Consider the following 10564-nt stretch of genomic DNA (forward strand, 5'->3'; position numbering starts at 1 on the left):
CAATTTAAATATGGTGGTGCCACAATTAGAATCACATGAGACCTAGCAATGGCAACACTAAAACACCACAGGTCTTGGAACACTATATATCAAAGAACAAAAGAACTGGAGTTCCAGCCAAAAATACACCCAGCAAAGTTAAGCATAATCCTGAATGAAAAATAAATGGGTATTTAATGAAATGTCAGACTTTCAGGATTTGGTTTAAAAAAACCTAAACTTAATAGAAGATTTGATATACAAGAGCCAAGAGAAATATAAGGTACATACCAAAGACTAATTACAAGGGATTCAATAAAGACAGACTGTTTATCTTTTATGTATATAAAATATAAAACGCATGTCTAAGATTGTTATTAGCAATTGAGTAGTTGATAAGAAAGACTGAGATAGAACTGAGTATGATATGACTTTAAAAAGTAAAACCATTTAGGAACAGCTAAAAAGAGTAATTACCTTATACAAATGAGGTGCAAGAGTAAGGCCGACACAGAGGAATTAGATGGGGGAAGAGGGCTGTTAGTTCTGGAAACTTACTTTCATCTGGAATGGGTTCAAGAGAGAACAATACATACATATCTAGAAGAGTATAAAAGTCTTCTAAATTCAGAAAGAAATAAAATGCTAAGGGATTAGGGAGGGGGGGAGAGGATAAGGGAGGGATGTCTAGAGGGAAGGGTGAGGGAATAGGTTAAGGGGGATATAGAAGGGTGTTTAGATTCATGGGAATGGGAGGATAAGGGAGGGATCCTGGGGGGGAGGTGTGTAGGTTAAGTAATAGGAGGGCTAGGTTGGGGGTAGAAGTAAAGTCGAGGAGTCAAGAGGGATAGGAAAAAAGAGATATACACAAACATAAAAACAAAGATCAGGGGTAGAATTTATTAGGGAAAAGTATATGTCTTTATATGTATGTATGTGTGTGTAGATATATAAATATATATGTGCATATATGTATATGTGTATGTATTTATCTATATATAAATATATCCGTGCTTTAGTGTAGCCTTCTTGAGGGGTGGGGCTGGGAAGACTGAGGGAAAAAGAGCAAAGTAAAAAGTGAACAGCAGAGAACAAAAGAAAACTTACAAGGAAGCAAAGAAAAGATGGACAGCTGTAAACACAACATGTATTTATTATATAGGCTTTCTTGAAATGGAAATTTATTGCTATATATTTTGAATCCTCTCTTACATTCTCCTGCACACATGACATGCTTCCCCCCCCTTTTCTTATTCTGTATTTAAGTTTATAATGTTTCTTTTTCTTTTCTCTATTGTGTATTTAAGTTTTAGTATTTAAGTCTAAAATAAATTTTTTTTTAAAAAAACCACCTTGATTTAGAAGGTACAAAAGGGATGAAGTACTAAAGCAGTGCTTTTGGCCCAGGGGTGGGAAACCTGCTGCCTTGAGGCCACATGTGGCCCTCTAGGTCCCCAAGTCCTATGCTTTGACCGAATCCAAATTCCAGAGAACAAATCCCCTTCATAAAAGGATTTGTTTTGCAAAACTTGAACTTAGTCAAAAAGCTACACCCAAGGACCTAGAAGGTTACATATGGCCTCCAGGCTGCAAGTTCCCCACCCTTATTTCTGGCCTGTTTGGAAGACAGAAGACCTGACTTTGAACGAAACAAAAATTATTAAAAGAGGGTTAATATCCAAGATAAGTAAGGGGCTAGCAAGAGAACATTTCACTACCTTTGACAAATTCAAGTCACTTGCCAGAGATGAACTATAGTCTTTGCATCCTGAAAAATCTAGCTGATGTGATCACTGAGCCAGTGTGAGCGATATTTGAACATTACAGCTAACAAGACTAGAGTTAACTGGTAGCTATTACAGCTACCACAAGATTGGAGAATGGAAAAGGTTGCCCTGTTTTTCAAAAAAGGGAAGAGACTCTAATCTGCAAGCTAAATACCAACAAGATTGACTTCTAATTTCTGGGGAAATTCTAGAATGCATCATTAAGGCATGGTTTATGAACTTTTAGAAAGGGAAGCAGGAGTTACGAAGAACCAGAAGGCATCATCAAGAATAGGTCATGCCAGACTAACTTCATTTCATTTTTTTTGGCAGGATTTGTAAATAGTCAATAAAGGGAATTTTGTGGTATAAAATCACAGAGAAGAAATGGAAGGCTAATGCAACCACTAGGTGTCTCTGTGGAGGATAAAGTCTGGTTGGGCCCAGAACCCTTCCCAAATACAAGTTTCTTCTCTCTGCCTCAGAGGCTGAACTGCTTAAGAATCCTGGGCAGCCACATTCTGCTGCAACAAACTCATTTTAGTCTACTGGAGTAAAAGTGACCCTGGTATCCATGTGATTGCTTTTTCTACTTTGGGGAACTTTTTTTTAAAATGCAGATTATCAATAAAAATTGCATATAGCTTTAATCTCTCAGATCAGAATTGAAATCTGACCATTAGGACAAGGTCCCCTGACCTTTTTTAAAAAATAATTATGTGAATTTAGGTAAGTTAGTTAATGGTTTCCTCTTTTACTGACTATGTACACACATGTGGGTGCACATACATTTGTATAACAAATATATATGTATTTGTTATACTTGTATTTGTAAATACACATATATCTATATATGTAAGAATGTGTTATGTGTATATATTTTTGTGCATGTATGCATATAAGTTCTTACAGCACAAGCACTTATAATTAACCATAGATTTTTATATGAACTGAAAATCAAGGTAAAATACAACTTTAGATAAAGAACTAGAAGAATATATAGGCTTCCTGAAACAGGCATGAGAAGGGCAATTTGAGGGAATGAAAAAAAAATTTTAAGGGGCAGTTGGACCCTTTCACATCTGCCCAAGTTCTTTTCTCCATGAAATGGAGGCTTTGACTGGAACTCTAGTACATAGTTCCAGAGCAACATCTGCAAGATGCCTGTAGGGAATCCATAGTGTTCTATTCTGTTATCTGTATCTGCTCTGCTCCATATGTTGTGTTGTCTTCCCCTTACAGATTCTGTTTACCTCTTTTTAAAACTCCCAGGAGTGACTCAAGTTTAAAAGTCAAAAGATTGTGATTGTTTAAATCTCTCTCAGAGTTGGGGGTGGGAGGATGGGTTTCTCTGAACTAAAAAAATCTCATAATGTTAGTTAGGACTCAAATGCTTATTATATTGAGTTCAAGGAACAGGCAATAAGCCAGTATGGCTAGAATTTATGTTCCAGTTGAGGAAGTGGGAAACAAAAAGTATGAAAAAGAATACTTACTATGAAATAAATTTGGGTATTCCATGAGGCTCTGTCCTAGATTCCCTCTTCTCCCTCTCTCTCTCTCTCTCTCTCTCTCTCTCTCTCTCTGTGTCTCTCTACTTTCCTCCCTCCCTTCTTCCCTATTTCTCTTTCTAGTCTCTCTCCTTCCTCCCCCTCTCTTTCTCTCTCCCTCTCTATATCTCTCTGTCTCTCTTTTACCTCATCAACTCCATAGGACTCTACGTTGATAACTCCTAGCCCCAGACTTCCCCTTGATCATCAGTATCACCAGTTGTCTATTAGATTTTTTTTTTGAAGGCAATCAGGGTGATATGACTTGCTCAGAGTCACACAGCTAGTAAGTGTCTAAGGCTAGATTTAAACTCAGATCCTACTGACTCTAGGACCAGTGTTCTATCCACTGCACCACCTGGCTGCCCTCTACTAAATATTTCAAACTGGATATGCCAGATTCATCTCCAACTCAACATATCCAAAACAGAACTCATTATCTTTCCTCCCCACTACATGCCTCTTTCAAATGTCTTTATTTCTGTTGAAAGTACTACTATTTGGCAACTGTTCCAAGTTTGTAACCATGGCATTATCTTCAATTCCTCATTCTTAATCCACATATCCAGTCAATTATCACATTTTGCCATTTCTACCTCAAGAACATCTCTCACATCCAACCCCTTCTCTCTGCTTGCACAACAATCACCTTATTTCAGGCACATATATCACTACTCACCTAGATTATTACAACAGCTTCTCAATTGGTTTCCTTGCCTCAAGTCTCTCCCCACTTCAGTCTGACCTCCATAAGCCTACCAAAATAATTTCTCTTAAGACCAGACAATGTCATTCAGCTATTCAATAACCACCAGTGGCTTCCTATTGCTTTTAGAATCAAATATAAATTCCTCTATTTAACTTTTAAAGCCCTCCACATTCTGGCTCCAACTTCTTTCTGGCTTCCTACATTACTCCTCCTCTTGTACTCTTTGGTGCAGTCCAATTGGCCTTCTATTTGTTATTCATACAGGATATTTTGGTGGTATTTTTTTTTATCTCTTTGTCTTTAGACTAGCTGTCCTCCTGCCTGGACCACATACCAATCCTGAGGTTCGGAATGTACTCCCTCCTCACTCTGCCTGATAGAATACCTCTCTTCCCTTAAGATACAGCTCAAAAAGTCTATGTGAAGTCTTTCCTGATTCCCCAACTACTAGTGCCTTTCCTTGCAAACTATCTTGTATTTTCTTTGTATTTACTCTCTTCATATTTATTCTATATAAACTTGTATATGTCTTTAGTGTATCCTCAATTAGAATATAAAATCCCTGTGAGTAGAAATTGTTTCAGTCATTATATAAGTACCTCCAGAATCTACTGCTGTGCTTGGCATATAATAATCATTTAATCAATATTTGTGGATTGATTGACTAAAAGGGATGCAAGGCCCAGATTGTGAAGAGCAGTACTGCTTAGAAGCAACAGGAAGCCAACAGGGTGACAATATGTGTATTAGAAATATTATTTTGGCAGCTATGTGGTAAGTGGACTGGAAATGAAAGGGAATGAAAGCAGACTGATCAGTTAGGAGACTGAGCAATTATTCATTGCAATAATCTAGACAAGGGGTTTTAAAGTCTTGAACTAGGATATTGGCTATATGAATGTGCAAATATGGAAAACTGCTATATACCTATTCTGAGGTATCTATTATTCAAACTAAAGAATAATTATTCTATATTACACTTTAACCCTTGAACACTGGGATTTTTTATGGTAACAGTTGATTTGTAAGCAATCAATTATTTTAAGTAATAATTATATCTCTGAGGTTTTTGCTGGAATGAGCAAGCTTGAATTAAAATAACTGACTAACCAAAAGTGAGGAAGATCACATTCTTGCATTGGACATAGGACAGATATTATGCCTAAGTATATGGTAGACTGCACCTCTATTTCTTAAGGAGTTAGGGAATTGGTAGAGATAAGAATAATGAAACTAAGATTAGTATTGATATCTTATGCCCCCTCTGAGGAACAATAGATTGGGCAGGATAAGGCAACTGGATATTTATCCCCAGGATGCTGAGATCAAGGGTGGAGGGGGAATGGGACACGAGTTTCCTCCTAGAAGCTGTTCTCTGGCTGCCCATTACTATCCTCTAATTTCCTGGAACTTTCTTTCCAGGCTTTCCCCAATCCTACTTCCATCATTCCTATGGTCCCATCTTTGTAATACCTTTCTCTTGGGACCTGCCTTCTAGGTTTTATCTCCATCTTGTCTCCTCTTTCAGGTGATGGTTACCGACTTCACCTACAAATGGCTTTTCTGCAACCACTACCCTCTCAACCCAAATGAATTCTGACTCCCCTCCCCACCCCCATGCAAAAATTCCTATTTAATTGCAGTCTAGAGATGTACAAAGAGGAATCTATGCATAGAAATGGATATTTCCAGACATTATGCCACCAGAGGAAGAGAGCTGATCAATATTGTTTGGAGCCTTTGATTGTTACCTTCTCAAATCTCAAAGAGAAGATTCAAAATGTAAATGAGAAAGCTATACCCACAAGAAAGTCTTGTTTGCAAACCTTTCCCATAGAGTTCCAAGATTAAAGATAGTGAAGCACAACATAAGCTGTTCATCCTTTGGTTAGGTTTTATACAACTTTCATATTTCATGCAGAATAATCTATACCTTTAGCCTCCCTATACCCCAATTATCTGACAGAATATAAAACTAAAAACTTAAAAATATCAGCTCTCTCAAGTAGTTCAGATGCAAGTATCAATGAAGCAATAATGAAAATAATAATAGTTGATGTTTATGTAGTAATTTAAGATTTAAAAAGCATTTTCCTAGTTTGTTCCTCACAACCATGTAATGTAGGTAATGCAAGTACCATTTGAGAGATGAGAAAACTGAGGCAAATGTAGCAACCCCCAGTTGGTGTTGCTCTCCCCAACCTATGCTGACGATCTAAGGCTGAAGGGGACATAAGCAATTTCTCCAGGGTACATAGTACTTTCTAAGGCGGGATGAACTTTGATGCAAGGTGACTGTGCTGGGGAAAGACTAAGGAAAAGATAGAGAGGGTTCACCAGAACCATTTCCAAAAACCAATCCAGTCTTATCAGGTAAATTTTCCTGGAGCCTTGATCTCAGAATTCATTGGACTGGAGAGCCCTTCTCATTCCTATGGTGGCACTGGATTTGCTTCTATGAGGCTAAACACATGACATGAGAAGTCAGGTGCATGATCATGCAGTTATTGATCAGTAGGGGCAAATCTTTTGCCTTGAAATAGGAAAATGCCATTTTGCCAGTTGGGGACAGATTGAGAGCCACTTGGGTTAGACATGTGCCCCAACTCATACCATTACAGGTTGGCAAGAATAGTGGCCTGCAAAGGCGAATCATTTAGTCCTGTGTCCAGCACAACAATGCTTCACAACTTCTATGCCCATATTGGCAAAGGACCCACTCCCCAACCTCTGCTGTTCTTATAATAGCTCCAAGTTGGTTGTTTAGCATATGCTATCTCTGACAGGTGCTGATATGTTACATAAATAACTATATGCAGTGGGAGGCACTGGAAAAATTCTTCCATTGATCCTGACCCCAAAGGTGAGGACCTTTGATTACCTAGTCCTGTGCTCTGCAGATCCTTGACCACTTGACCAAAAACATTTCCACTGCTCAGAAATCAGTGTAGATGAAGATCTTCTCTGCCCCCTCACTCCAGGCTCTCACATGCCAACCATGAGGCCTGGAACTCATCCGACTGAGAAGACTTGCCAGGGCCCCCATTCCCTAGGGTATCTCTTGTTGCCATATTAGTGGCTAGTGAAGTCTAATTTTATATAACGATCTCATAACAGATGGAACCGTCAGTAAACCAGCAAAATGGCATTCCAAAGGATCCATGTCTTCATAGGTGGGGGCCTACTGGGCTAGTGAAAGAGGAAGGGTTTCAGGATTGGAGGCTTCAATCTTCAGATAACCAACACCTGTTTGTGAAGGGCACTAGCACCAGAGGGATTTTTAATGTACCATTTCCATTTAGCAGTAGTCTCCTGTGCCATTCCATTTTTGTTTGAAGGAAACCTCTTGAATCACCAAACCCATAATAGGCAACTCTGGACCTTTTTTGTATGACCTTGCATCATTTGCTCAATAGAAAATAGAGTACATACTGGGCAAGCAGCAGTTTTTCAAAAATATTTTATTTGTTTTAATCATCCAACATCCACCTTCTCACTCTCCCACCCGAACTCCCCCTGCCCCACCTCAACAATCTGAGAGCACAAGAAAAATAAAACCCATTACAAGCATGCATAGTAAATCAAAGCAAATTTCCACATTGGCATGTCCCCCCCAAAATATTTTTGTCTCATTCTGAATTCTTAGTCCTTCACTTCTCTATCAGGAGTAGGGTAACATGTTTCATCATTAGTCCTCTGAAATGCTGGTTGGTCATTATCACAGTAATAGTCTATCACATTTATTTACTATAAGCTGTGTATCTATTCCTCAATATAAGGGCATTCCCTTAGTTTCCTATTCTCTGCCCTCTCAAAAAGAGTCAAAATATATTCTTAGAGTTTGTTCTGCTTAGGATTAATTTCTTCCTTAATTTATCCTCCCCCTAATTCCTTCTCCCCCTTCTTCCCTTTACTTCCCATTTCCCTGTTGAGTGAAATGTTGTGTACATATGTGCACGTGTATACACACAGAGAGACATATAATTATGTGTGTGTGTGTGTGTGTGTGTGTGTGTGTGTGTATTCTTCCTTCTTTTGACCAGTTCAGATGAAAAAGAGGTTCAAGGGTTGGCCACTCCTTCCACTCCCTCCTCCTTTTTTTTTAAAGGTGTCTACTTGTGTACCCCATTTATGCAATTTTCACTAAACTTCCTTTCCCTCTTCCCACTCCAGTATATTCTTTCCTTTTCTTAAAATTATACATCAAGACATAGCAAAACTACTCCCAGGCCTTGTCTAATTAGATTCCCTCTATGAACCCTTCATGATGATAATATGGTTCAGAGGAGATACACATATAATCTTTCCATATTTGAATGAAAGCAGTTGATCCTTGCTTAGGCATTTTTCAATATTCATTAATGATTACCTTTTTATGTTTCTTTTCACTCCTATGACTGAACTTCAAAGTTTCTATGTAGCTCTGATCAGGAATGCTTGGAAGTCTTCTTTTTCGTTAAAGATCCATTTTTTTCCCCTCAGTTTTGCTGGGTTATTCTTAACTGTTAAGTCCATACTCTTTTCCTTCTAGAAATATCATATTCCAAGTTCTCTGCTCCTTCATAGCTGTGGTTGCTAAATCATGTATGATCCTGACCATAGCTCCACAGTACTTGAATCATTCTTTCTGGCTGCTTGAAGTATTTTTTCTTTGCCCTGGAAGCTCTGGATTTTGACTATGATGTGCTGGGAAATTTTCTTTTAGGAACTTAATCACTAATCTATTTTTCCTTTTCCCTCTGGTTCTGAAATTTGAGCAGTTTTTTGGATATCTAGGCTTTTTATTTTCATATGTTTATTTTTGTCATGGCATTCAGATTGTCCAATGAGTCTTAAATTTATTCTCCTTGATCTGTTTTCCAAGTCAGTTGCTCTTGCTATGAGATTACATTTTCTTCCATTTTCTTCTATTTTTTCAGCCTTTTGATTTTGTTTTAATGTCTCTTGTTGCCCCATGGAGTCATTGGCTTCATTTTAATTTTCCGAATATTTGTTGCTTGGGCAAGGTTTTGAACCTCTTATGCTAACCTATTAGTTCTCTTTCCAATTTTTTCTTCCATATCACCAATTTCTTTTCCAATTTTTTCCTCGGGTGCTCCCATTCTATTTATAAAAACCTTCTCTCTCTCTCTCTGTGTGTGTGTGTGTGTGTGTGTGTGTGTGTGTGTATGTGTGTGTGTCTCAATAACCTTTGCTTCTTCTCTTCCAGGGATTCTACCTGAGTTTGTGCCCAACCTGTGTTTTTCTCTGAAGCATTGCTTACAGACATTTTGGAGTCATTCTCTTCTTCATTTGTGTCTGTGCATCCCTTCCATCAAAATAGGTCATTATGATGAGGTTCTTTTTTCGTTTGTCCATTCTTCCAACCTCCTTCTTTACTTTGGACTTGATGTTGGGGATGGGCTCTGCTACATTTCTATAAGAACTGTCTAAGGTGGTCCTGTTGCTCCTTTCTTGGGATATTGAGTGTTGATTTATTCTAGGAGCTCAGGGGCCGGCTGGGAATGTTGCAAGTTTTCAGTGTTCCCAAAGTAGTATACAGGGCAATGTCTAATTGCTGGCCCCCTAGTCTGAGCTCTGCATGTTCCTAACCTGAGTTTAGGTCTGTTCAAGAGTAGATTGCTGCTGGATTCCACCTCTTATCAGACAGCTGAAAGTCTCTGTTGGTTCAAAGTGGTAGAACTCTAAGTTCCTATTTGGTTTGAGATTCCTACCCTTGTTATTGCTCTGCAGACTAGGCAAAGCAAGGAATCTTGCTTTGGGTCTAGGGTCTGGACCACAATGCTGCTGCTCCTGCTGCTTTCTGAACTTCCTCTTTTCTCCATATACCTCTCAGGACCTCCCTACCTCCGAACACCACGCCCAGCTCAGGTTCCCTTCTCACTCCATCCAGGATCTGTGACTCAGAACTGAGCAGTGGATGACAGAGCTGCCAGTTGGCACCTGTCCCCATTAAGGTGGCCTGATATGGGTCTGAGGTTGCCCTAGTAAGAATCTGAAATCCCCATTGCCCTGGTGCACATCTCTCCCTGACAATCTGATTGAAATTACTCTCTTCAAGATCTACCCCTGGGGCAATTTTCATTCCAAGTTATTTCTTCTTAGTATAAGGCACTGTCTTTGCTTTGCTCAAGTCATCAGTTTTAGTGAATGGGTTGAGGGTTTGCACTCAAGTAAAAAGCAGGTCCTGTATTTTGAATGGTGTGTGAAAGCCCTGCTTGGATCTGAGTGGGGTTGCTAAAACTAGGCCTTACCAACTTCAGGAAAAGTCCCAGACTGCCTGGATACTGCCAGGTACCACAGTGGATAGACAGCTGTCCCTGGAGTTAGGAAGACCTAAGTTCATATCTAACCTCAGACACTTGCTACCTGTGTGATCTTAGGCAAGTCACTTAACCTCTGCTTCATTTTCCTCAGCTGTGAAATGGGGATAATAAAAGCACCTACCTCGAAGAGTTGTAGTGAGGATAAAATGAAATAATATTTGCAAAGTGCTTAATACAATCCCTGGTATATAGTAGGCCCCACTTCTTCAGCTGTGGCCAGGGTTCTGTCACCTC

Source organism: Vombatus ursinus, unplaced genomic scaffold, assembly GCF_900497805.2.
Source record: "Vombatus ursinus unplaced genomic scaffold, bare-nosed wombat genome assembly UNPS02014893.1, whole genome shotgun sequence".
Lineage (NCBI taxonomy): Eukaryota > Metazoa > Chordata > Mammalia > Diprotodontia > Vombatidae > Vombatus > Vombatus ursinus.